This window comes from Passer domesticus, chromosome 1 (genome assembly GCF_036417665.1).
Source record: "Passer domesticus isolate bPasDom1 chromosome 1, bPasDom1.hap1, whole genome shotgun sequence".
NCBI classification, from domain to species: domain Eukaryota; kingdom Metazoa; phylum Chordata; class Aves; order Passeriformes; family Passeridae; genus Passer; species Passer domesticus.
Genome location: NC_087474.1, coordinates 36364594 through 36392279, shown reverse-complemented (window position 1 = coordinate 36392279; position 27686 = coordinate 36364594). Strand labels below are relative to the sequence as shown.

Below are 27686 nucleotides of genomic sequence, written 5' to 3'. Positions count from 1 at the left end.
CAAAGCCATACAGTCTTATAATTTGGTTTTATGAATAGATGTTATAAATTTCCGCAATTTCTTAGAGATATGTTTCCCAAGAGTCAAGCCAAGATGTGGACACATACACAAATCGTGATAAAAATAGAAATGTCACCTATAGCTCTCTTTTAGCCTCTTCATTTTCCTTGAAATATGGAAGTACAACAAGTCAGACATTCTCTATCCTAAACAGAGGAAAGGGCAGTACAGTCTTAGGTCATTTAGATAGTAAAACAAAGGATACAGTATGGAAAATGTAGAGGATCATTGTTTATCTTCTGTCAGAGAAAGACTGGCATTTCTAACATCTGCAAGTACTTTAAATAGGAAGTTTCATAACATTAACTGCATTTCTAGCATTTCCATTGAAAGACTAATCAAACAGTTAATATAGTACTTCTCAAGCAGTAAGAGGGGATAGTTTGTAAGTCCAGTCCACCAATTAGTCAGGAAGTGCCAGCTAGGAGCTATTCATCACAATGAATGGAAATTTTCTTAATTCATTGAAATGAATATGAAGTAAAATACTTGAGACAACCCAGTTTAAGACACCCCACATTGAGAAAAGTGACCTTTTTACTGCACTTGGTGTCTAAGAATAGCCCAGCGAAACTTTGCACTGACTTAAATGGCATTATCTTCTATCTGCTGCTAGACTTCAAAACTGTACTGACCTAACTCAGCTCAAAATTGGGTTCATAATTGTAAACCTTCCTCAATTGTATTATTTAACCTCTGCTATAACCGTTGCACACATAAAAAATACATTAAAGATATATACAAATTTCTGGGGTAAATTTCATCATGGATGCAACGAAAAAGACATGTAATGCAGAACCATATCACTTTAAAAATTAAGCAATAACACACACTTTTTTATGAAACTGTACCACTACATTCGCACATTTTGAAATGACTTCACAGTTTCATCCCAACCTCAGCAATTATTCATATAATAGAATGTTTGAAAATTTAGGTGGTTCTATTCAACTAAATGTTTCCATTTTTCAAATCTCTCATGCATTTCCAGGCACAATCACATTGGAATGGAAGAATAAAAACCCTGTTTTATTGCCCTCATGACATAAGTGTTCTCAGTCAGAAAGTATAGGTACTTTTTAATGATATTATAACAATAAAATAAGACATATGTCACTTTTCCTGTTGTAATTGCTAATAAGGCATATCTGTGCCTATTGTTTGAGACAATTTGCTTTTGGTAGTGACAGTATTCACCTGGCACTAATGGAAAGATGTTAGCATAAAGAAATCTCCTGGATACGTTGAAAAGCTGATTGCATGGATAATTCCGCTAAAAAATAACTACCTGTCTATTGGAGAGAATTTTTTTTTTTTTTGCTATTTGCTAAGCTTTTAACAATTTACCAGTACAATAGAGCTTTTTAGATAACTTGAAATACCTACACAGCAGGCTACATTAATAAGTGCTAATTTTAAAGTTCAAATTTAGTCAGTTGAAAGATACGTGCATGCATATAGAATGATATTCCAAGAAGTTCAATATAGGTATCTTGCATTCACATATATAATTACAATACATACTAACCAAGTTCTGCTGTCCCTTTGCCTTTCTGATAGCACTTGATGCCCTACACAAGTGGTGAAGTATGTCAAAGAGAAAAGCCTAACCTTACTCACCTTATCTTAACTCACTCTACTGCCTTACTGAAGGTGAAAAATCCACTGGCACAGTCAGGACAGAGCTCTTCCCTCAAAAGATGACTATATTACCTAGAAGAAAGATGAAGACAGTAAAATCCTCCCAAGTTCAAGGAAAGTAATGTCCAGTTGACAACTGAGTCCACCGCTAACAGATGTCATGTAACCACTAGTGGACATCCTTATCAGACTTGAAGGGACGCAACTTATGGAAGTCTGAACACCCCTGGAAACTCTTCTCATAATTACAACTGTAAGAACAAGCATTTGGACAAAGAAACTGCCTCAACAAACTTCTTTAAATGTTGCAGAAGGCAAAATCACAGCGTAGAGAGGTGGGTGTTGAAAAGTTTGAGAAGTATGTTGAATGCAATATTGTTGGTTTGGAAGGAAGAGGGAGGAAGAGAGGTTATCTCTAGAGAATGCATTATCAATGAATGAAAAAACGGTCTCGTTAAAATTATAAAGGTGGAGGCCACCACTTCATCTCTCTCTTAATGGAATTGCCTCATCAAAAGACCTTTCCCTCAAACAGAGTTTACTCAGCAATTAAGTAAATAACTCATGTATTTTTTTAATCCACATTTTTGCCCATAGAGTGCTGAGTACATTTTCCAAATTCAATGAATAACAATTTATAATAGCTGCAAGATAAGGAAATGCAATTAGTTTATCAATATAATATTAGAAAAGCATCAAAAGGACAATTCACACATGAGTATGCTGTACAGTTCTTTGTAGTGACAACATATTTTTATTTAAAGATAAAACAATAATCCAATAGATTATTAGTTCCATCACCCCCTCCTCCTCTCTCTCTCTAGTCAAATACACAGTCATCAAAGCCTACATCTTATAAAATGGCAGCTGCCCTTGGAAAGTTCTGATTTAGAAATAATTTGTCTTTCAGGTAGCAGGAACTAAAAAAAAATAATTTCTGTATCTTTTAAATTTTTTTTTTTCCTTGAGAATAGGGCTGCAGTGTATAAAGAAATATTTTATAACAATATATGTGATATTTATGAACTCTATTTGGTGCTAAAAGACATAGTAGTTACATCTTAGAAGAGATGTGCTGAATAGCTGTGGCACATCCCAGAAAAATCATGTTCTTATCCAGTTCAGTCTGAAGAAATGCACACATAGATAACAAAATTATTTCTTTTAGACCAAAAACTGTAGAAAATATCAGTTGTCAAAGTCAAACAAGTTCTTTCTTCATTTGTTATAAATATTCAAATCTTTACAAAATGAAGGTAAAGGAGAATCCTACATTCTCTATGAAAGCAAAGAGGCATTGGCCTGATTTACTAGGCATTGATTGTAACTCTGTTTTTATTTAACTCAGGATGATTTTTTTCTTTTCTAAACATATATTTCCATCCTGAGTTCAATAATGCTCACCTGTGTTCTTTGGGGCAGTTCATTTTATGCTATAGCCTACAGTGGTATCTGGATATCTTATTAAATTCTAGATTATGCTTATATATACAAGAAGAAGCTTTGTATATATTAACTACTTACAATACAGAAAACAATGGACTGTGGTCTTTTAAAAGCTCAGAATCTATGGGCAAATACCTTTTGGTTGTCTCTTAACATAAGATACTGACATTTTCAAGTATATTAGTAAAGATAAAATAGAGAAAGTTAAAAGGCTTTAAAATAACAGAACATTATAAACTTCTGCCTAGTGAAGATAATTTTTTTAACAGCTTTCAGGAACCTATATATTTATGTCAACAATATTGTAATATCATCTCACTTCACACTTTGCTAAGAAGTGGAAACATGGAAACATACACTCTATATTATGGCTTGTGAGAGTAAACATACAACTGAATAGGGTACAGTGATATTCTTGTGTAGATGAAATACAAAAGCAGCAGCAGATCTCAGGGAGATCCCATCAGTGTGCACAGATACCTAAAGGGAGCAAAGAACGTGGAGCCAGGCTGCTTTCAGTTGCGCCCAGTGACAGAACAAGAGGCAATGGCATGAAGGGAAACACAGGTGGCTCCATCTAAAATTTCTTGAGTCTCTTCTGATATTAATATTAGTGACTTTAATCTGTTTACTAGTGTCAGTGTCAGGTTCCAAACCTATGAAGCTGGAGATATCATTCACATATAGGAATGCTGACAGTATCTGCAGATCAGGAGAAAGTGCATTAATTACCAAGGCCTCCCACACATGGAAAAACATCTAACAAAGGCAGCAGATTAACTCATTCTCACACAGCCATTTATACTCCACCACTGACTACATCTCAGGAGTAATTTCCGTTACTGTAATAAGCATGCTACAGGACTTGCTAAAAGAAGTCTCCTTGCAACATTATCATATTAAATACAAAAGGCAAGGAAGAGCTGCTGCAGAATCTTCTGGGATGCCTTAGAAAATACACAGCAACAGTCATTCCAAAAATTCAGAGGTATCCAAACCACAGGTACATCCTGTCTGAAGAGACCTTATTGTGACTCTTCAAATAGATCACTGGAGTTCATACCTTGTTCCCCAACTACTTCCTTTACCACATTTAGCCTGTGCATAAATATCCTCATTCACAGTGTGGGATCCCTCCCCTGGCTTCTTTACAGCTCGCTTTTCTATTATTGCTATGCAGGAATATACACTGAGTTGTTTTGACTATGAAGGTATGAGTCTATATTTTTAGCTTCCTTCTTCCAATGCCTGAATATCTACACAGGGATTTATGTGGGTTTGTTTTATTAGTCATGAATGCTATTTATATCATTCTATGGTTTTCCCTGTGGTTTTCATACACCACAGCTTAAAATATTCTGATAAAAAATGGATGAACAGTTGGGGAAAAGTTTGCAATTTTCTGTCCAGTCTGTTTGATCATTGCCTGCTTTTCTTTCCTGGCAAATGAGCTGGCTAATTCTTTGCAGGCGGTGTTCCAGAATCAGCTCTTGAGAAAGGGCCCCTGTGTCACATCCAGGAAGTCCTAATAAATCAGCATCTGAAAATGACAGGAGGCAGAAGTGCTGTGTACATGGTCCTTTAGAAAACTGCATGAAAAAGAATAAATTACTTACCGAGTCTCGACAATTTGAAGTACTCTTGACTGGTACTCTTCTTGACTGTTAAGATCTTCACAAATTTTCCTTCATTTCACGGTTGTAAAATTCCTCAAGGAAACAGAATGAGTACCTTGGATATCTCTTGCTTCACCAATATCAAACAACTGGGTTTCCTCAAAGAGGTTTCTCAGAGGACAACAGCAGTATTAGAAGATGTTGCCATAAAATCTTCCCTTAAACTTTGTGCTGTTGCACGCCCCAGCAGGAGGTTATTGGCAAGAGTGTGGGTGTTCATACAAGGTGATGAGAGAACTTAATATTTATACTGTGAATACAGCCATTTACTATAACTGAATTCTAAGAAAAGAGAAAAAGGCTATATAGCTTATTGGAAGATGTAGGTTAAGATACAGCAAAAGCTAATGAAGACACATAAAACCCTGGTGATTAATTCAGAATTCATAGACTTTAATAGCTACTAAAGAGTTTAGGATCAGATGCCATGATTAAGCCATTTGCTGAAACTACTTTTATGCCTCATGGTTTTATATTTTGCTTAGAACCCACATACTAAGATGAAAACTTTCTTACTTATCTCCTAGAAAAAGATCCAAAGTTGAACAGGAGAAAGTACACAAAGAATTCACTATTGGATATTTTTTCTCCTGGTGATTAGTCATCTTCACTGTAAAAATATTGTGACTTTTCCATTGGGAACTTGTTTGGCTTTAAATACTAGCCATATACTTATTTTTAACCCTTTCTCTAGTATATAAAGAAAGAACTGAGAAGTCAGCCAGGCTTTGTCTCATAGATACCTTAATGTTTAAGTGCTGCAATCAAGTTTCTTCAGTCTTGTCCACTGCAATGAGAGATGAAGTCTGCCTCAAAGTGATTGGGCAGCCTTTTTGGTTTACAGAACAGCTGAGGCATGGTTGCTAGACACAAGTAAGTGGTGACGTTACAGTTTTTCTTCCCATACGTAGTCCATTAACAAGAGAGTTGAACACGGAAACAATTAATAGATGACCCATGGGCTGAAGAGAAGAAAGAAAATAAAAATGATAATTAAATTTCAGTGGGTGAATAGCAACAGATGAAAAGAAAGAAGGAGAATGAAAAACATGCTGCATTACTCAAAAATTATATTAAGTTTCTAAGTTCTTTAGTTCACTTCAAGAATAATTTGACTTGGGGAGAAAAAAAAAACAAAACTTTTTTGAATTTGTACCTTGTTTCTTTGTTATACCAGAATTACCTTCAAGGCAGCACATGTTCTGGATTAGAAACTACTCATTGATTCAAAACAAGGAATGGATTGTAGGCACCTCATTAATAGCAATCATTAGTTTCTGAAGCTCTATCCAGGCTCCCTACTTATTATGGTATTAGTTAATAAGTTGGACTCTTGCAGCCTTCCTCTGCTATTGCTGACAGAAACAAGAGAAACACTCTTCAAATGAAACTGTCCTCTGAATGAGACATGCTTTCCTTTCTGTGGTTATGCACCGGAGCAGCATCAAAAATACCCTTAGCTTTGGCACTAAAAAAATGCATGGAACTACAAGACTACTCCTTCTCCTTCTCTTCTCCTTCTCCTCCTTCTCCTTCTCCTTCTCCTTCTCCTTCTCCTTCTCCTTCTCCTTCTCCTTCTCCTTCTCCTTCTCCTTCTCCTTCTCCTTCTCCTTCTCCTTCTCCTTCTCCTTCTCCTTTCTTGTTCTAAACTTTTCAGGTTCTGAAATCCAGCCTGATTTGCATGCACATCTAGATTACAAGTAAAACGTTGTGGGGCATAGGTCTAGTCAGAGCTGACTTCTGCGCCTTATATGGGAACAAACCTCCATCATTAACTCAATTCTGACTTCAGAAGATTACTCAAAAGATTATTTTACAGAAAGATACTAAAAAAGTTCTTTACAACAGTAGATTCAATCTGTCTCTTCAAAGGGTAGCTGCTTACAGCTACAGACTATTGCTCTCATAATTTCCTACTCTGTTCTGCTGACCAAAACAATTCTAGTGCTGAAGCTATGAAGATTCACAAGTGAGATGCTAAAGGTTTTATGTATGCAGCTGTAGGAATATATGCATGTAAATGTGTGCATATGTCTTAATGTAATTAAAGGGAAATAGTCAAAATTGTGCCTAAAGTACAGTATTCAAGTAGTACATATGCAGACAGATATATTTGTTTGCAACTTTTTCCACCTACGGTTGAATACCAAATGATACACCTTAACCCTGAAGATTTAGTGCTAGTATAAAATGTGTCTCAGACTAGCATTTACTTCATGTAAACACAATAATAAGACAAGGAAAGTAAAGAAGAAATAAGTCAGCATTGCAAGGCAAAGGAATGTGGCTATTTTTACTCCCAATAGCCAAAGATGAAATTTCCTGAAATGCAAGACAAGCAAAAACCTGACAGAAGAACTACTGAGATTCAGCAAAATGCATGCATTAAAAAATATTCTCTTTTGGTGCAATAACAAGTTTACTAACATATATAAAATCAGGTGGGTCATCTGGAGGCATTTATTTTTCAAACAGTATAAACCAAGACCACAGATTAAAAAAAAGGAACTTTTCTGCAGATGCTGTCTGCATCCATTTGTATTTCTTTTAAAGGGAACACAAACCCCTGAAGGTGATTCTTCTATGCTATGAGTTGCAAGCCACTTAGAGGAAATGAAGTGCCTGAGTTTCACTCAATAGCAAGTGGAAGACTAATTCTTTAGCCCCTCTATAATAACTAGTCTTAAAATCTTAATGTTTGAAGAAAATATTATCCTCTGAAGGCTCATATTGCAATCTTCAAAGTCATTATCGATTGTGCTTATTCCTACCCTGAAAGTACTCTGAAGTGGAAATTTGACAGGCTTGTTGAAACACAAGTTTTGCAGCTGCTTTCAGAGGAATTCACATTTTATAATTATTTGCACTAAAATGGTGTAAATACTGCACAAAACATATGTGCCATCATTTGATATCTAATGTTTTAGGAGTTTGGTTAAATTCTACACCAGGAATATCTGTTCAACATGACCCTAGAGTCCTGGTTAAATGGTGAGGAACTTGGCCCTTCCTCCTTACATTCTATAATCTACAGCACTAAGGTTGTCTCAGAGAACACTTCATTAAAATAAATCTCATCTTTTGCCACTATCTTGTCATTTACCACATGGTGGGAGAAAAGTGCTGCCAAATAGCTTACTGAGCTTTGATAGGTTTTCCCACTGATGTGCTTAATTTAACATATCCCTTGGTTCTTTTTCTTAACACCATCTTTAGATTATCCTTCCTGAGTACTTTGGGGTTTTTTTCTGGTACCATTTTGATGCATAGTGTGAAGCCATCCATCACAAGCTGGAAGCAATGTATCTACTAATGTAAAGCCTACTGCTTCCCGCTCACTGAGCACATCATACATCTTCTTGAGTGTGCCCACAGCACTTCCACCGTTGGCTGTTTCCACCAGATCTGACTTTTCCCTGGCTGGAACAGCTCTCTGAGGTAGCCCCAAAACCAGCTTGGGGAGCAGTCCCACTACATGGCAGGGCTTCCTGACCTATTTACCTGATGCAGATTAATTATATTTCTATATTTCCATTTCTAGATCATTTCCATTTTTTCTCACCTGCTCACATTATTTATCAACTTTATCTTTTATTAGACGTTATACTTGTCTTTGTACCCATCTCCCTTCTACTCTATTACCCAGAAAAGAGCATTAAAAAGTCTGAATGTTGTATAAAGCAAAAAAAATTCCCACACACAACTACATACTTTGTAAATATTTTTACTTTATCAAATAACAATAATGTTCCTGTTTTTTATGTTCCCACACAATCCTCTTCAGCACTGGTCTTAAAAAGTGGCCTTCCATTAATTGTGAACTCATTTAATGGCAGGTAAAACTGATGGCATAAAGACATTAATTTATCTGACTACACTCACAGGAGTCATTTAGTCTGACTGTTCCCCACTAATCACAAAATCAATAATCACTTTCTTTTAACAGGTTGGTCTGTATGTGAAAGCTCTTTAATAATTTCCTCTATTTCATGTATCATTTCTCCATGACTACTCAGTTTGTCCAAAAGGAATCTTTCTAAGATGAGATCAGATTTTATCTATTCTACAATAGCTACACTAACATAAGTTTTTTTGCATCATTCCAGTCGGCCCCAATAGTTTTTCCTTTTTTCTGCCAAGAATTTCAGAACCTGTTCAAATGTACTGAAAAGTCCACATCATATGTCAAAGGATGACTCAGTGGGGTTATTTGGAAAGACATTTTGGAGAAGAGCAGCTCCTCGGAGTTCCATTTTAATAACTATAGGAGTGTCCATGTCAGACACAGTGTCTTCACCTCTTACTCTGTCACAGGCGATGTTAACTGAAACGTTGATACAGTGATGGCCTGACTGGCCTCAAAAGTAAACTGAATTCACAGAGTTTGAGAGTATTCAAAATTAGGCAAGAGGAGTTCACCCATCCTAACTAGATGGCAGCAGGATCTTTTGAATGAAAAAGACAGCCACCTTTCAACTTAAACTAAATTTGAAAATTACTTTCACAACCATAATTTTTCATGTCATCTCCTTATTATCCAACACTCTGAGTGGGTTTTTCTCTATTTTTCCAGTTACTGCTCAGTAACTGTAATCTTTGAAATCAAGTAGAACCTTTCAGTATCGCTGTATTAAGGAAAATTATAATAGCCTATTGACTGCAGTTTAGTCAATGACCCATTCGTTATTCTGTCTTAAAGTCTTCTGGAGTTTGTAAAATAATATATTTAATTATCTTAAAAGTCAATATAAGCACAAATGAAGGACTGCAATGAACCAAAGCTGTTAAGATAATTAATGCAGTTGTGAAAACAGGGGACCAAGCTGTTCAACCCACCCTTTCCTAGCCACCTTTCCCAGGGTAGTAGTCTGTACAAAGAATCAGATATAATCCCACAGTAAAGTATTTGTTCCTCCAGAGATCCTTAGCTTTAAATGTGGCATGAGTGCACATTCTACACAGAGGTGAAACAGGGTAACAGCTGTCTAAAGTGCCAGTGCTCATTTAAAAGGTGAGACATGATACCTCATATACTTGGTAGGTGAAGTAGTTTTTTTGCATACTTCATTTTAAATGTCAGGCACCATGATCAGATGATAGTTTGCATGAGAAGTTTGTGTTTTAATTAGATCATCCACTCCTATAACATGGTTCAGTTACTTCCCATGACATATTCCAATCCTGATTTCATAGTTCAATATAATTATTTTTCTGAATGGAAGAACAAACTCAAGAGAGTTAAAAATCAAACTAATGAAAAAAGTAATGGATAAAATTACTTAAAGAATCAAGACACAAATCTTCATTTTCCCCTCAGAATTTGCTTTGAGAGGACTTCCAGCATCAACATCCCACATGAACTACTGAGAGGTCAGTTTGGATAAAACTGTTTGAACTAGTAGGCTTACACGGAAGGTGAATGCCTTGTTGATTTAGTAGTCTCTGGTAGGTGCAGACTGGCAGAGAAAAACATGTACAACTGACCTTCCACCTCGCTTCAGGAAGAACATCACTCACCAGCAGCCACACATTTCTGTACCTCCTGCAGTCATCTGATTCAGACTAAAACATGCACTTGGCTTTCAGACAAAAATGGGGAAGACAGAGTGTTCAAACTCAGCATGGTCCTAAGCATTGCTCACTGAGACAGACACTGAACCTTCCTTTCATGTTCCTGCCTTTTTACAAAGCAACATGCAAACAGCAGTCCTGTCTCGTTCCAAAATCTCTGGACTGCATTGATTCATCATAAAATAGCTATAACTAATACTTATCTCACTTAAATTGTGAGATTTATTTTGTACTTAAAATTATGTCTTTTAGCCATAAAAGCATTTTTAAAAGTGATTCAATAAAATTCCTGTCTCTCTTTTTCACACAGAACCAAATTATTTCTTTCTCCCTCATCCATCCTAGCCAAAGCAAAGGCAATGAATCTTTAGTGCATTTTTACTCACATAGACTATTCCAACAACAGTTCAGCATATTTATCTTTGGGTTAACTATATTTTCAGAATAACTTGAATCAATTTTTGAAATTTCATTTTCCCCCAGGAAAAAATGTCTATGTCTTTCAAGGTAGTTATATAAATACAGAGTTATAAAATTATTGTTTTAAGGATGTTTAATTGTTGCTTTTGAACTGGCCATGAATAATATTTTGATTTCAGGTATTTATCTTCTGTAGCAGTGCTATGTTTGGAACAATAACTATACATCAAGACAACAGGCCAGCATGTATAAACACTTATTTTGACCATGTATGAAACCTTTTTCATCTACTGGTCACAAACTTGAAAGGATTTTTTCACCTGTGTGCCTAAGAAAGCCACGTCCTATTCAGCCATGAGTATGTATCTGCTAGAGAACAGCAGCCCATGGCCCCAGGTTGCAGGAATGTTTATAGCAGCCTTTTTAACATTCTGTAGTGCATTTTAAGAGAATGTAAGTGCTTTTAAATTATGTTCTGTTTTACCATGTCCTTATGTTTCCCATGTTTCTAATGGCAAACTTCTTTGTCAGACCATATGCCCTTTCCCAGAATACACTTTTGACTAATTTAAAGGCAACAAACCAGCACTGATATTTTGGGCCAGGTAACTGCCACATACTTTCAGCCTGTTTCCATTCTGCTTAACAAGTTCATTCTGTTCAATATCACCAAATGAAGGTTAAGTTCCAACAAAATTTAAAAAAATTGGAGTCAGATGTTCTGGCTAGCATATCTTTATTTTCATTTGGTTTTTAACTTTATTTTCTTCTCCCATTTGATACAGAAATCATGAATTTAGTTATCTGCTACTCTGGAAATCAGTATCTACTAGAGGATTTCTTTCTACAGCAAAGAAATGACATCCCCAGGTAAAAGAAAAAGTCTGGCACCTCAGGAATGTCAGCAGTGTTTAGCTGTCCCCAGAGACTATGAAGAAAGGTAAGAGTTGTGGGGCAGTCCTCTGTACCATGGAAACATGGCAGGAAAGCAATAACTCATGTGACACAATCTAAGCCATAGATATCAGCTAACACTCATGTTATAAATGGAACCAAGATTTTGTTCTCTACTATTGAAAAAACATGTCCTACAAGGTCTGAATAGGACTTCTGCCAGTAGTGTGAAAGCATGTGATGAAGTGGACAGCAACTGAAAGCATAACAACTACAAACATCCTCTCATATTTATATGCATTACTTTCAATACATCTGAATTCCTTTTGACCTTGTTTAATGGGATTCCCTCATATAATGGAATTCCTGTAAATGGAACACAAAAATTATCTTATTTTTCCAGTTTTACGTCCTTTCATTTTCATTCTCTTGCTTCATTATAATCCCAACATTTATAGTCTATTTTAATACAAACCTATTGCCCTATGTCTCAATCACTTTTATCTCCTATATTTAGATCAATTCTCTTTCCATAATACTTTATAAGAGAAATAACCAGACATGACCAGAGTGTTCAAAATAAACTTGTTTCTGAACCATGCATAATGACAATAGAGCACCCTACCCTGTTCATGCTACCAACAGTATGGTTTTTTCCTATTTTCAGTACTGTACTCCTGAAAGAGGCTTTTACTGAATCTTTAGGCAAAGATTACTAGAACATCAAGCCTTTCTCATAGCTCATAATAGAAAATCTGCAATTCTGATTACCTAAAGCTGTTTACTCACTTAAAACAGATTTCCTTTCTTGTTAGGCAGAGCTTTTCTGAAAATGTTCACAAGCCTTAACTCATTAAAATTTAGTCCTTCATTTCCTCACAGTTGCATGAAGATCTTGAAGTTCTATCTTCTCTTTGTAACAAAGGTTTCAATTTTTTCATCTACATTTTCCAACAACACAAATTTAACTCTCTTAACTCTTAAAAAAACTTATTAAATCTTAGAGTGTCCCCAGCACTTTCTCAGAGGTACATTTAAAGAACATGTAAGATCCAGTACTTTCATATTCAAAAAGATAAGGGATAACTGCATATTGCTTTATTTATACTTTTCCTGATTATTAAAATAGCGAGACTGCATCTTTACCTATAAGCTCCTCTGCCAGAATAGTTTTTCAGGCACTTGATGAACAGATCAGTCCCTTTTGGTTTTTTATTAAGAAATCAGTTGAGAGACAATTCCTTGGACACTTCATAATACAGGTAAACTAAGGCAAACAGAGCTCCACTGTGTTCAGTGCCTGTAAGCTAGATCCATCAATAATTTTGTCCCTGCTTCTCCTCATCTGTAGAAAATTATTTTGGCTTCTTAAACCTGATTCAATTTGTCTCATTTTAGCCACTTGAAAAATTTCAGTCTGGAAACTATCACAGAGGAGAAAATGGGTTAGTACCAGAGGGACAGTCCAGATACTAAGGAGGCTGAATTGCCTTTGGACATGTCTATCAATCTTCTTCAATTACAGAGGTGCTTAAAGTAACTCAGCTCTTAGCTCAGGCATTGCAATTAAATGTCTGAAGTTAATTCTATTTAATGTGTTTCCAAACCTGATTTAAATCCATGAAAAGGCCAAAGGATCTTTCTATTGCTTTAACTGACTGTCAATCATCTCTCCATCAATACTTTTCACTTTGCCTGGGGCAGGGGAAGGGACACAGAGCCTTCTCTCTATCCCAATCTTAAATGATTGTGTCAAATTGATAAATACTTTTGATATTTCCCTTCACTTCTATTGCAAGAACTGAAGGGTTTGCTACAATACTTCAATTCTCTTTGAAGTTCTATGCTAAACTCTGTCCAAGTTCTGTGTACTGGCAACTGAGTAACCATATCAGCACATTTAGCCAGTGTCATCTTTCCAGTGCATGATGCACACTATTCCCTTTAATCACTCTTCTTTGTCTTGGCAACTCCTCTACCAATGCAACATGGAATGCCAGAAACTTTCAAAGGTGGGGGTGGAAACATCCCCAGGTTTTTTTTCCTAAAAAATATTTTTCCAGAAATAACTAATGCAGAATATGAAAATGTAATAATTTTATTTGCAGTAGAGATGTTATTTCTTCTAAGATCCAAAATAAATCACCAAAAGCTTTCAAAGGTGACATTTAATCCATGACTTCAAATAATTTCTAAGATGGATGATCCATTAGAAAGACACTTTCAATTCCTCATGCCCTTGTAAGATTTTAACATATAGCTAGCAGAAAATGCATTTACACAGCACGCTTTTCATAGCAAGGCCATAATTTATTGATAAAGCTTAAAAAAAATTCTGCAGCTGTTTATGTTCTTTTTTATTTGTTTATCTATAAATAATAAAGAGAGACCGAGCCAAGCCTTATCACTTACATAAACCTTCTGGATAACATTTTTTCTAAAAAAACAAATAACTCAACTGTAACTCTGAAAAATAATGAGGATACCTCAAATGGTATTAGATATTATCATAGACATAACATTTTATGTATGCACGACCAAATTACAGTGAAAAAACAGACTAACCCAGCTCTCCCTCCCCCTACCTAGATAGAAGACTTCCTGTGTGTGCTCTTGGTGTTCTCTAGAAGTGTTACCTTGAGTCTATGGCATGGAAAACCTGCCTTTCAAACAGCTTGAGCGGTCAGTCTAGGAATGAAGGGTCAAGAATATCTGATAACCTGGGGCATTGTAATATTGACTAAGTCAAAACATTATTTCCCTACAATTTTTTCCTTAATACCATGCATCTTGCTAGGCATAACAGCTCAATCAGACACAGGAAGTATCTCTTTTACCTTCAGGAGAATTGTATTAAGTTTCTCTCGTCATAAAATGTACTGTTGTCTCATTCTTCCCACTCCAGAAGTACAGTTACTTAAGCATTTCTATTCACTAATGTGAAGTCTTGTATGCAGGACTATAAATTTAATTAAAGAAATAAGAGCTTGCTACATTAAAAGTATAATGGAAACAAATACAAAATATAGGACATAAAGAGGTTTTCTTAAATTGGCTCATCAAAGTCTACATCCTCCCTTCCCTAATGTCAACTGATCATCAGACAGCAGAAATGTTTTTCTTTTGAAAGACTCAGATAAAGAAGATGTTCCTTTATATCAAACACATCTAAAGTATAGGATTCTATCTCCAGATATCTGAGATTTTTGGGCTGAGAGCAGCTACATTTATATAGACCTTTACTGGAGAAAAGTTAGATAGAGTCTTTTTTAGGACTTAGTGTAAAGCCCTTCAGCTGCATGATCTGAACCAGAATCTTATTTATTGGGAAAAAAAAAGTCTTCCCTGAAGTATCAGGGAATTATAAATTTTGTCCTGTGTTATTTTATTTTTAGCCAAAGGAAGGAAAAAAGATTTAAAATTTTAATAGTTTTAAATTATTTTTCTGTCTCAAATCAAAGGATGCATTCTGGATTCAGATGAATAATCTCTCTTCCCTGATCAGGCTTCATGATGACACACATTACATACGCATTTCACCTCATTCTCATTAAAGCATGTGCTCTACTGATCCTTTTTAGCAATCCAGACAAAGCAAGATGCTGCTACTGGAATTCAGTTTTAAACCTGGATTTTTTTTTTCCCATGAGCTATACCTGTCTCTTAAAACAGGTTTCATTAAAAAGAGAAAAATGTTGTTATCAAAACAGAGAAGCCAAAATTTGTGTTGTTAGATTATGGATACTAAACTAAAGTACCATATATGCTGTAGGACCTTGAATTAAAGACATGAGATTCAGAAAGAGCATCAAACTCTCCTATGGCACCATCCACTGTCAACAGAATTCAGGGTGAAATATCACACTTGCAGTCATGAATATTCATATTTTTAGTTATATGCATGAAATCTCTAGTAGTTTGTTTGCTTTTTAATGGTTCCAAATATGTGAAGCATAATAGGAAAACTCCTAGCACATAGATGTGTTACTGGTATAAACAAATGTATTTGCTTGAAACTGTAATAAAAAGTACTATTCAAATATAATAATTGAACATTGTTTATGGTAATTATTTGCTAATGCCTCTTCTCAGCTGAATTAGTTTAGAATACCATTTTGATCTTAGTTTAGCCTTATTGCCATTCCAAGACAGTACTGTAACTTACATCAGAGAATAATTGCTCTTCCTGAGATAATGGGAATTTTTACACAGGCCCTGGAACATTGGGTTTTAGCTTTGGTATTCTGGATTTAATCAAAAATTAAAAAGTGTTGTCCCCAGAGGAGATTCATTTGGTATGCTGGATGTGTAAATCTTATAAATTACATAATTGGCTTGGTTTTTGTTTGTTTTTTTTTCTTTTTTTTTTTAGTTTTTTCTTTCAATAAGCATAGAAAAACACTTCATTAACCAAAAAAATGACAAAGAAAACATGCATTTTATATATATACATATCTGTCTGTCTGTGTTTATACATGTATATGAATAATTTGTATTTGAGGCATCTGCAGTAGTCACACCAGTCTACTGGAAAACTACAAATCAGGAAGAAGGTCTCTTTTGTCTCTTTTTTCCAGTTAAAAGCTTCCATCATTCCCTTAGAATGAGTTTGCCTGCTTTTATGTGATATCACAAGCTTTTAAAACAATTTATTCTTTACCAGTTCCAGATGTAGGCTCTCACAGGTGCCAAATTGGTTGCTTTTCCTTTTCTTCCCATCTGCTCCCCCTTCCCAGGTCCTCCTGATAATTTTCTCTCCATTTGCTTTTTCCTATTTTTTCACTTTTACTTTTTCCCTGCAATAATCAATGATTCTTCTGAGGATTAAGGTCTTTGTCATGTATTTGATTAGTGTAAGTAGATTATTTTAAATAAGCAGTTAGTTTTTTTTTTCAAACACAATCAAATTGAATAGAAATTCAGATTTGGGTTCACTTGGAGAAATGCATTTCCAAAAAGGAATAAAACCCAAAATCTTTGCAAAGAAGAAATCTTTAAAAATGTGTATTTTTAGGTCAGAGCCTGAGACTGTCAAATTATACATTAATCATCCTTCAAAGGAAAATAAATGCAACCACTTTTGCATGAACAATGCATTGTCATGATGGGCTTTGGTCAACGCATGTGGAAACTTTCATATTAGCCTTTTCTACTGGACAGAATTCATTTGTTCTCATAAAGGTTTTCAAAGTATAAATGATATTTGACAGAAAATCTTAAATAGAAGGGATGGGGCTGTAGGTGAGTAGAAATTCTATCTACGACTTGCCAAATAAATCTACAGTTTGATCCAACTGTGTCTGGAGTTGATATATCAGCCAGGCTGACACATCATGTAACTAGACTGCAAACATTCAAATCTGTGTTGCCAAGCTTCCCACAGACAAAAATGAAAACTTCCCACAGTAAGATTTAAAAATCAGAAAGTAAGGCAAATAGTTTATATCAAGAGAAATCAGGTAAGATTTATGATCTGGATTTGCACTACAATATTTTTGGAATCAACATTTTTTAATCATATGCATATCTGCTCTTCAAAATAATTGTTAGCATATACTTCTTTTATACTTTTACAAGGCCATGCAAAGTTCTTATTCTTTCAATATGTCTCCTACAGAAAATCTGTATGATGTTACCCTTCCTTATGTGTTCTTTTAAAACCTATGGGATAAGTACCATATAAGGTCTGAGTACAGAAAATACATAGTCACTGAAAAACAGAAGTGGTTAAAATGGGCAACTTTGGAATCCTTTTTTTGTTCTGTTTCATCTTTTGCCGTTTTACTTTTAAATATTTGAGCTGCCTATTTTTTAATTTTTTTTTTAATGCAAAACCGCTGTTTATTAAGAGCCAAAGTAACATTCTGGAAAGCACTTTCTTTAATATACTTACTAAATCAGAGTTTCTATACAGCCTTTAATTTATAAGTGATTCGGAAATGGGCACATTCACAAAGATCCTCGGGCTTGTTGCCAACATGCTTTGAGAGGGGACAGTGGCTGTTAACAGATAGAACCTGTTTCTGGTCTGAAACTATGCAATATCAATGGGACAATTAACAAAATCAGCAAAACCTAAACTAGTTTTACCCAATCTAGATTTGAACAAAGCCATGCAGGCTGTAGAACAAACTAAAAAGATATTTTTTAAAAAATATATATATAACCACTATAAAATGTAAAATCATAAAGTGATTAAAACCATTTTTCTTTCCTGTTATAAATCAGGGATAAAATGATGCTTCAGCCAGAACACAAAGAGGAGGAGAGGGAATTCAGGGTCAGGGTGTTATCAGAAGTCACTTCCACTGAAATGAATAATTGTGCTTTTGTAGTACAGCAGCCAGTTGCTGGCAAAGAGAAATGCAAAGCTACAATTTCTCAAACAATAACACATAGGCTGCATGGCTTGATATGAAATGTTTTCAGCTGGAAATATTACTGATATTGTTAGATTCATCTTCCTGTAGTAACTGATGGATTTTTAGTGGAAGTGGGTCAATACTTCTTTTGGTACGGCCATTGCTAATCCAACCACATCATTCTCCTTTTCATTGCTGCTGAAAAGGCTCTTGCAGTGACTGGTTATTTATTGAATATTTCCATATCTAACACAATAAAAAGTCACTAATCTAATATGAGGGTTTAGTTTACAAGAACATTTCCCATAAGAAGTAGTTACAGTTGCAAGTACTGCTGTTGAAATGTCTGAACTTGGTGGGATTGTACTGAAATTCATAGAAGAGGGGAACAATTTATTCAAGCACAAAGAAACATTTTTAACTGCACGATTATAAATGGTAGAAGGAGAAAGATTTGATGTGACTTTTAAACCTTAATTCTGCTTTTGTGCCCACCTAATTAAAAAAAAACATTATATTTTTATGGCTGCTGCAACTATTTAGAAAATTCACTGGAGACATGACTGAAGGGGGTAAGGAGAGAAAATATTCCAAAAGCCGTGCCACAAAACACTAAAGCAGAAGTTTTTCCAGAGTATTCTTGTTATTCCAATATTCTATAGAACAATATCCATATTCTGGTCACAGTGTCCAAACTCTAGAGTGAAACACAATTCTCTTACACAATATTTTAAAGAGACAAAGAGGGAAGAGCTAAAACAAATTAAACCGGAATGCACTAAAAGAGAGTGAGACAGATTTCTAACCTCTTCAGTTCCCTCTCAAGTCCCACTCATCCTCTGTTCAAAGTTTAACTGGTACTTTTGGAGGCATCAGTTCACACAGAATCACCAGTGACTGGGTGGTACTCACACTGCTCATCTACGAATACTGTTTTCAGCTCCTTTCCTTTCTGTCTTGACTGCAAAGACTGTAAAATTGTCACACAGGAACATGTGGGGAAGGGAAGTGTCATACTGCCATCATTACAGGCACCACAGAACACACAAACTACAGATGACACTTTCCTGACTAATAAACATTGCATCCAAATAAAAAAGAAGAAATGTGAAGTTTACATTATCTAGATAGAAACAGGTTCCAGGAGTAAAAAGCAGTTGCTTGAGTACATGACATCGCCATAATCGTTGTGTTCAAAAACAGTGGAGTCCATATCAAGGGCATATGTTTGGGGCTTTCAAAGACTGCTCTTAAGAAAGAAATGGAACAAACATAAGGTGGATCTTCTTTGAAAAATAATTTAAAATAAATAATGCTTACAAAAAAGAAGGAAATTGTGATTTGGAACATTTCCTTAGAGGCCACAAAATTTCCAAACCTATGATCAAGACAAGAGGAGAAATTAATTAATAACCCAGATGAAGCACAGGAAAAACAAACAAATCTCTTGGAAAATGTCATTACGAAAATGGGATGATAATAGCAATGAATATAAATTAGCCACTGGAAAGCAAACCACTAATGAGGAAAGTTGAAAGTCATAAGAAGAGTCTCTGACCACTACAATTAATACCAAAGGAAGAGACTTTTTATTACACTAATAATGATCAGTATCTTAATTATATTGGGATATTGTTCAGTAAGCAAGGGGCAAGTGTTAATAACACAGGCACAGAGATTTTCCATAAATATTTCTACTACGTACTCTGCTTGTAGAAAGTAAATTATGTGGTTATAATGAACCCATTCTGCTAGTACCGAGACAAAATATTACAATAGAAGCTATTTTAAATTCATTTAATTCAAAAGCAGTTCTAACTCAGCACATCCAGATAACTCTCAACTAATAGCTAGACAAGAACTGCTATAGGAGAAGACTGAATTGTTGTGGATTTCCAGTGAGACCAGAGACTCATTTTCAATTCCTAATAGTAATTTTCAGAGGAGCAAGCTAAGAAAATGATCTTCTGCCAAGACAGAAAGGGTAAATGGGGCATACCTGAAGTAATTACAGACTTTGTTATCCTGTGTTGATCCCAATGAAAATAACGGAATAGATGACAGGGGACTCAATTAAAGGACAGCAATACATTGAAGTACTAATGTAATGCTCTTATAGATAATAGATCTCAATATAGTTCAATATTTTTATGAGATTACATTTTTGATTGATAAAGGTTAATAGTGTTATACAATACAATTAGATTCCTGTAAGGCACAACTAACTGCACACTGCACAATATCCTAATTAATAAAAAAGGACACAAAATCAGCATTGCATACATAAAAGAATTAAAACTGGTCAAGGATAGGTCTTGCTGATCTCACTGGAAAGCACCAGGCTGTGGATGTATTTCCAAGGGCATTGCCACAGAGAAGAGTTGTTGGTGCCTAGCTATTTAATATTTTTATAAATCATGCTTTAGAAAGGAATCAAACTGAAACAAAGATAAAGGGAATTGTAAATACTGAGGATAACAAGTCATAGACAGAACAACAAAGATCATGTCATAAATCACAAAAACCATTCAGGATGCTGTGAGCAAATCAAACTTTTTGGACCATCCCAGGTAGGCCATATTAGCTTGCGTAAATTACTGCTGCATTTTAGACCATATTTTGGACCAACCATGAGATTAGTTTTAACTCCACATACAAGTGAAATTTAAGCTTTCAGAGGAATTTCTAGCAATCTATAATTTCTAAAAGCATGTATTAAAGGCAATGAGGAGAAATAATACCTGAAGTTATCAGACACCTAGAAAGGCACCTGAGTAGCAGCTTACTTTACTTGGAAAATCTGCAAATACACATAAAGATTATTGACTTAAGGATTTCCAGAAAATAAAAATTATGCAGAAATTAAAAAGTAAATTTTACTGGCTTAAATGTCTCCAAATCAAAGCCACACGGTAAGAAAATGAGAGTTCAAATAGCTCAGAGAAAACTTCCATAACATTGCAGATCTTAGGAACTCATCATCACTGATGAATGTTAATAGAACCAGAAGAGAGAAGCAGACACATCTTGCTGTTGAAGGAGAGTAACAGCCAGACTCCAAGTCTGCAGAAACTTCTTTTGTATTCACAATTGATGAAAGCCCTGAGATGAGTCTAAAAATGCCCACGTTGTTGTCAATCAACACGTTCACCTGAATACTGAAAAGAAAGCATAGCCACGACATACTTGATTTGTATACTAACTCAACGTAGCTACAGAACAAAATGATGTAACCTTATTTACACCTAAATATAGGCCTATTCTGCAGGCCTCAAAACTGGAAGAATTATACCCAGGTATGCCACAGATAAACAAAAATAATTTCTCCATCTTACTGCAAGGAGATTCTGATCATGGGGAAATTTTTTCCTTGTATAATAGCATTACAATTATAAAAGCAACAAATATCAAATGAGAGTGGAATACAATGCATTTTCATTATGCCATTAGGACTTGTATTATGAGAAAGCAGTCTAGTGAACAGCGTGAAAGTACAATGATTATAAGAATTAAATGCATATGCAGTGCACAGATTGTTCCTGGAGACATTTCTTAATTTATTTATTTTTAAATTGAAAGCTTTGTTTCCATAGGAATCAATATTTCCTTGCAAAGTTAATAACTACTATAACATGTTAATGAGCTACGTTAACAGGCAATAATGATACTATTATTTTTTGCCATCCCTATATCTGTGAACTACATTCAACAGGAAGCAAAAAAACACCATTGCACTATGTTAATTATTAAATCCAGAGTGATTTCCCTACCTAAATATTCTTAAATCTATTTGCATTGATTATATCAAATAAAAGAGCAAAACATCAGCATCAGCCATTTCTCTTATAACTATGAAATATCAAAAATATTGTTACACTTCCACAAAGTTTTGCAAGTTCACTTACAGCTTGATTTAAATATTATCAGTAATATGTTGTTAACAACTCTCCTTTATTGAAAGCTTATGAAATTTTCCAATGGAAGCCTAATTTTTAGTATTGTGTGGCCTTCACTGAACCAAATATCCAAAAGAGGATAGACATCTCAGGCACAGTGGAAATCTAACTTTTCTGTATCAGGGGAAAGAGGTAAGCAGTCTCCAGAGAAGGTGATTCAGAATAACTAGGCTTGATGCCTAAAATACAGATTATAAAAAATTTCCTATACAAGTGATCTCATCCAGACTTAATTCTCTGCTGAGACAAATTTTAAACTTCAATAAAGTAAAAGCCAGTTCATCCTAATTTTTTTTGCATTGGTAGAATTCTCTTGATTTCAAGTTGATATAAAAGTAAAATGTTCATACTGTAATCTATGGTAAGAAACCTTGCTGAATCTTACTTTGAATTTAATTATTCAAACTATTAAAACTGATATATCACAGAGATTAAAAAACACGTGGCTCTTGAATTGATGCTTTGGATTTCACAGTCCTGAGAATTTTGCAACAGTCAGACTGAACAACATGACTTGTGTTGCATGCTGTTAGAAACAGCAAGAAAAACATATGGGATACCTGGTTTACCTTTGAAGAAAGAGGTGAGCCCTGCTTGAGTCAGGAGAAATGTACAGCTATTTAAACAACAGTAATCTGTTGGCTAACTCAGCTGCATACCAGCCAACCTGTGCCTGACCACATCACTTTTTCTTCCCTGACTCACAATTTATTATGAGCAGAGAAGCATCCATCTCTGGTGTAAGACAGGCAGCATAGCAATGACACAGAATATTTGTCTGAGGTGACATCAGATAGCAGCATACCTGCCACTTTAATGGGAAGCAGTGAAAATGCACACATTCCAAAGGCAGGGGATATATCTGCATAAAAAATGTTCTGCATAGTAACCGTTGTGCCAATGGAAATGGACTAAGGAGTTAAGAAGCTAAAATTAGGAACAGAGTCTTAACCACTTTGTCTTCTCTGTCAAAGTTCTTTTGTGGGAGGTGAACAGAGAGAAGTTGTGGGAATTGCGTGACCTAATAAATGGCTCAAAGTGAATGCCAGTGCACTGTCAGCCTACAAACGTGCCAGTGATTCTGCAGACTGAGAACAGGTTTTATAAAGACAGCAGGCTACCTTCCAATCTGTTCATAACAATGTCATATTTGTCTTCTAAAATGTATTTTCTGCAGGACAGAAAAAGCAGTATTGGCAGATCTTCAATGCATAGGGGAATAATTTGTTCAAAGGTTTGAGGCATTTTGGTTGGTAAGGAACAGAAACGTTGATGCATTCTTCCAAAATAATTAAGCAGGAATGTCTGAAGCACATCAAGCAGTCTGAAGCTGAGCCTCAGGTTTCAGGTTTTATGGTTTCATAAAATTCCATCCATGCTCACAGTTTTAGAGATTCCAGCTTACTTTTCATGAGCTTGATGTAGCCAAAGAACCACATTCCCTCCAAAAATCTGCACCTTCTTTTCTGACAGGACCCAGAAATCTTATTCTGACTTTTATCACACACAAGAGCTATGGAAAAAAAAATATTGATTTTAAAAGCATTGACATCTTGTGTGCTGAACAGTCATAGTTCTTTCTTAAAACTTATGACTGGAAATATTTATGCAGCTTGCAATTAATGATTCGTAAATTACTGGGATGAAAAGTAAAAGCATATTTCAGGATAATATTTTAATAGCTCATTATCATAACCAGTTTTGGGTGCCTTTTTAATCATTCAACATTTTTTGAATGGAAAATTCCATTGCATTATCATAACAGAAATCTAGTTTATCATCAGTTACTTTATTTTTTTGATAAATAATTGGATTACTGCACTGTAAATGTTTACAGCAGAGATCAGGATACAACTTTCAATGCAGGTAGTCTTGAATTTCTCCATGTCTGAATACAAAATAGTGAAACAAGTTAAAGCACAAATATACAGATTAAAAGAGTATATAAAAGGAAACTGCTATCTTTGTTTAGTATCTTTGCATATTTCTTTCTGCCAAAATATAATTTTTTTTTTTTCAAATTCAGGGTGTTACCTGGATTCAGGAAAGTTGCACAGACATCATGTACATCTAATGGGACTTCCTGCTTTTGTCTTCACCAGCACTTCCTCCACGTCTTGTACATTTCACATACAACATTACAGACAGAAAACACATGAGGACAGAACACAGCAAACTGTAGGCAACAAGCAACTGCTGGAGATAAAGAACAGTCCTGAGCTGGGATCCTGTTGCACATAACTTGGAGCAGTGACAGTCTACATTATGCTCTTAAATGGGGCATAACATGACTACTCTCTTCACCAAATCTTATCCTTGATTTTAAAAACTGTATTTCTTATCCCAAAAACCAGCATGTCAGCGAAGCTCTGATAGATACTTCCTACTTACCACACCATGCTATCATTTTCTACAGGTTGTCTCATTTCCGTAACTAATTTTCTGTATTTTACTTCCAAAAGGCAAAGAAAAGTGAATAGAATAAAATTGTATTTGTTCTATTTAATGTCACTTGAGTGTTAGAGGGAACCAGTTAGAATAATCTTTAAAGCAGCATCCATAGAATCATAGCAGAGAAGCTGGAACAGACTCTAAAGATCATCCAGTGCAGGGACACCTTTCAAAGCCCCATCCAGCCTGGCCTTGAACAGTTCCAGGGATGGAGCATCCACAACTTCTCTGGGCAATCTGTTCCTGCATCTCACCACCCTCATCTGCTTGGCAAACTCACACCCACTTTTGGCTTGGTGAGTCATTCAAGATTTCAGTGCATCTGGACACGTCTGGAGGTCAAAATTCAGTGCAAAATACATTTTTTCCTCCTAATACAAAATATTATGAAACCACTACAGTTCCCTTAGGTAAATGTAAATTTCCTACTGAGCTTTACAAGCAAAACCATAAGATTTGAAGTTCCCTTATCTTCACCTGGAACTAAGAAAAAATTGAAAATATTAGTTCACTTGTTTACACCACATATCCATAGGCACAGATAATGTTCTCACCATTATGTTGCAGGAGGTTAGGAAAAACAAAAATTAATACATTGCAATCCCAGCACAAAGTGCTAAAAAGAAGAGCTAAAGCACTGTTTAAAAAATGGTGTCAGTTTTCAGACAGACTACAAAAGTAAACCTTTGAAGATTTAAAAATATTTATGAAACAAGCTCCAAAAACCATACCCTTCCATCTAGCCTGTTCAAATTTCTTGACTAGTCAAGTGAGAGAAGAGCACATAGACCATCAAGAAGGAAGCTTTGCAAAGTATTAAAGTGTAATAAAAATGGAAAACAATGACCTCATCTGGATTACACTGCATACTAGTTAGCCCTTATTATTTATTTAACTCTACAAGCTCTGTGAAATATATACAAAACTAAAATAAACTTTCACTTAGTCTTAATTTGTAATTTTTTTGTAGTCCATCCAGAGCCTGAGCTATCTGGAAAATTATCTTGAAACATTTATTTATCAGTTATGAGTTTTATGCTGAAATCAGGACAAAATTAACAGCTTTCAAGCAGAAAGGTTTATTTGATTGTGTGGGCTAGTGGTTGCCTTTTTTCTTCACTAATGTTTCAAATGCTTATTAGAGAAACAGCTGCAAATAAAAATAAAATAATTTTCATATAATGACTTTTGGAGTGAAGGGCAAAAAGGTATGAAATAAAAGCTTTATATGGTAAAGACAGATTAAAATAAGAAATGCAACTTCAAATTATGAAACAAGTGTATGATGTTCTTCTCTAAATGTAACAGGAAAATACAATTCAGACTGCAGAAGATAAATTATTCAGCAAAGAAAAAGCTGCCACCTGGCCCCATAAAAACAAGCCTCTGGCCCCTATAAAACCAAAACTGAGAAGCTCAGGCTGCTTTTTTGCATCTCACAAGTTTGAAAGGAAGTGATTTAACATGCCTCTGCCACTGAAAAATTCTCATACTACAAACTGCATCACACAGTGAAGAGACTGGCGCAGACTTGCATACAATCAGGAAATTAAAACACAACTAAAAGGTTAAATTACCTCCAGGAGGACTTTTCACACATGCTTTGAAAAGTCCTGTGACTTCCTGGGTAAGTGGCAGTGATCTCATGAACTGACTTTACAATTGTCACGTGTGGCCTCAGACTAGGTAGATGTTAGAATGCAAGAGATTAGAATATGTAGCTGAGAGTCAGCTTCATTCCTTGTTTTCCCAAGGAGAGAATGGGCAAGTGACAGAAGTCAACTCATAGAGAGTTACTAATTTTAATAACCTGCTATCAAGGATAGGCACTGCTCCTCACAAGTGTGTGAAGAAGGCAGTATACCACCTCCAACTACAAACCAGTGTGTTCAGACTTTGCTTCTGGTTTCCTGTCATAACTCTTATTTGGAAGCCATGAGTTATGGTTCCTTTTGACTCTGCTTTCTTGCAATTACACTGATACGTCTCCATTAGCATTGTTAAATACGTGTTATTGACAAATATCACACAGATTAAATTAATATTGGACTAAAAATGGATGCCCACACATTAGTAAGCAAAGGACAGAAATTTGCAGCACTCTTATGAGAAGTCCCCAGCACACAGTGGCATTTATTGATAGCTTATATCAAACAAAAAAAAAAAAGGAAGGAAAAAGAAAAGGAATTAAAGTCTAATTTTATCTACTTGAATAAATTCCTGAATTATAACCTTTACTCTATCACGTCAGATTAAAGCCCTTTAGCTGTTAAACTTATGTTTCACTATACATCATTTAAACCTATCTATATATCAGGCCTCACCAATAAGCATGGTTTTGTTGTCTTTTAAATCAATTACATCAGTTGAGCTCATGTCTCTCATGTCTGACATTGAAAGTGTGAACTGAAAAAGAAAAATAATTCACCAAAAGACAAACACCTTACATGGCTAGCAGTCCTGCACAGGGAGTAAGAAAGCTTTGATAAGCCAGTGCAAGAAGCAGAGGCCATTGTGAATGGATACAAGTCCCATGGTTCTTCTCCTTTCTACATGCCAGTCAGTGTCAGATCTTTGTGCTAACAAAGCACTACACGTTTAGTCTTGTTTTTTAGCAGGACTGCCTAAATGGCATTCCTAATAACTGCCAAATTCTGCCAAATAATCCAGCTCACACAATGTACAGTTTATATGACCTTCACACTGGATTTGGATGGGAGCAGATGGTGCCAGTCTGGTGGGAAACAGGAGTGGCACAAGTGAGGCTGATCAGTCACAAAGCCTCCAGGTTCACCTGCCAGTGATTTTTAAATGCACTTGAACCAGAAGAGGGGCTCTGTGCCACAGGACCACAGTGTTTGAAGTCTAGTGCTGGGACCTGCAAAGGCAGATTTACGTTTTCATGCAACTACGACTTTAGCTAAAATCTCTGCTGCCTTCATTCTGAAATGATATATCGATAAGAAAAATGCCTGTTAGGGAGGAGAAGATTACAGAACAGCCCATCAGGGAGAATTCAGCACATGAGACGACAGAGGCTTGAATTGAAATACATAGTGTCTTATAGCTGGAGCAATAGAGTCTATTTTTCTTGCTTTCTCTTCTTTTCCTCTACTGTACTAAACACCATATTTTTTCTCTGCCTTTGGCAACTTCTATAAATGTAAACCATCCTCTCTGTTCCTGAAATGGTATTTTATAAGACAGAA

General features: G+C 35.4%; 1 long non-coding RNA gene across 3 annotated transcripts in view; it reads right to left on the bottom strand.

The window, feature by feature from the left end:
* LOC135287666 (uncharacterized) overlaps nucleotides 1-27686 on the bottom strand; it is a 139315-nt gene that overhangs the window by 83676 nt on the left and 27953 nt on the right. For all 3 annotated transcript variants that reach the window (XR_010351231.1, XR_010351237.1, XR_010351243.1), the window contains exons 2-4: nucleotides 5567-5785; nucleotides 4764-4856; nucleotides 1681-1773 (exon numbers count right to left, since the gene is read on the bottom strand). This is a non-coding gene — a long non-coding RNA (uncharacterized LOC135287666). The remainder of the gene's footprint in view (nucleotides 1-1680; nucleotides 1774-4763; nucleotides 4857-5566; nucleotides 5786-27686) is intronic.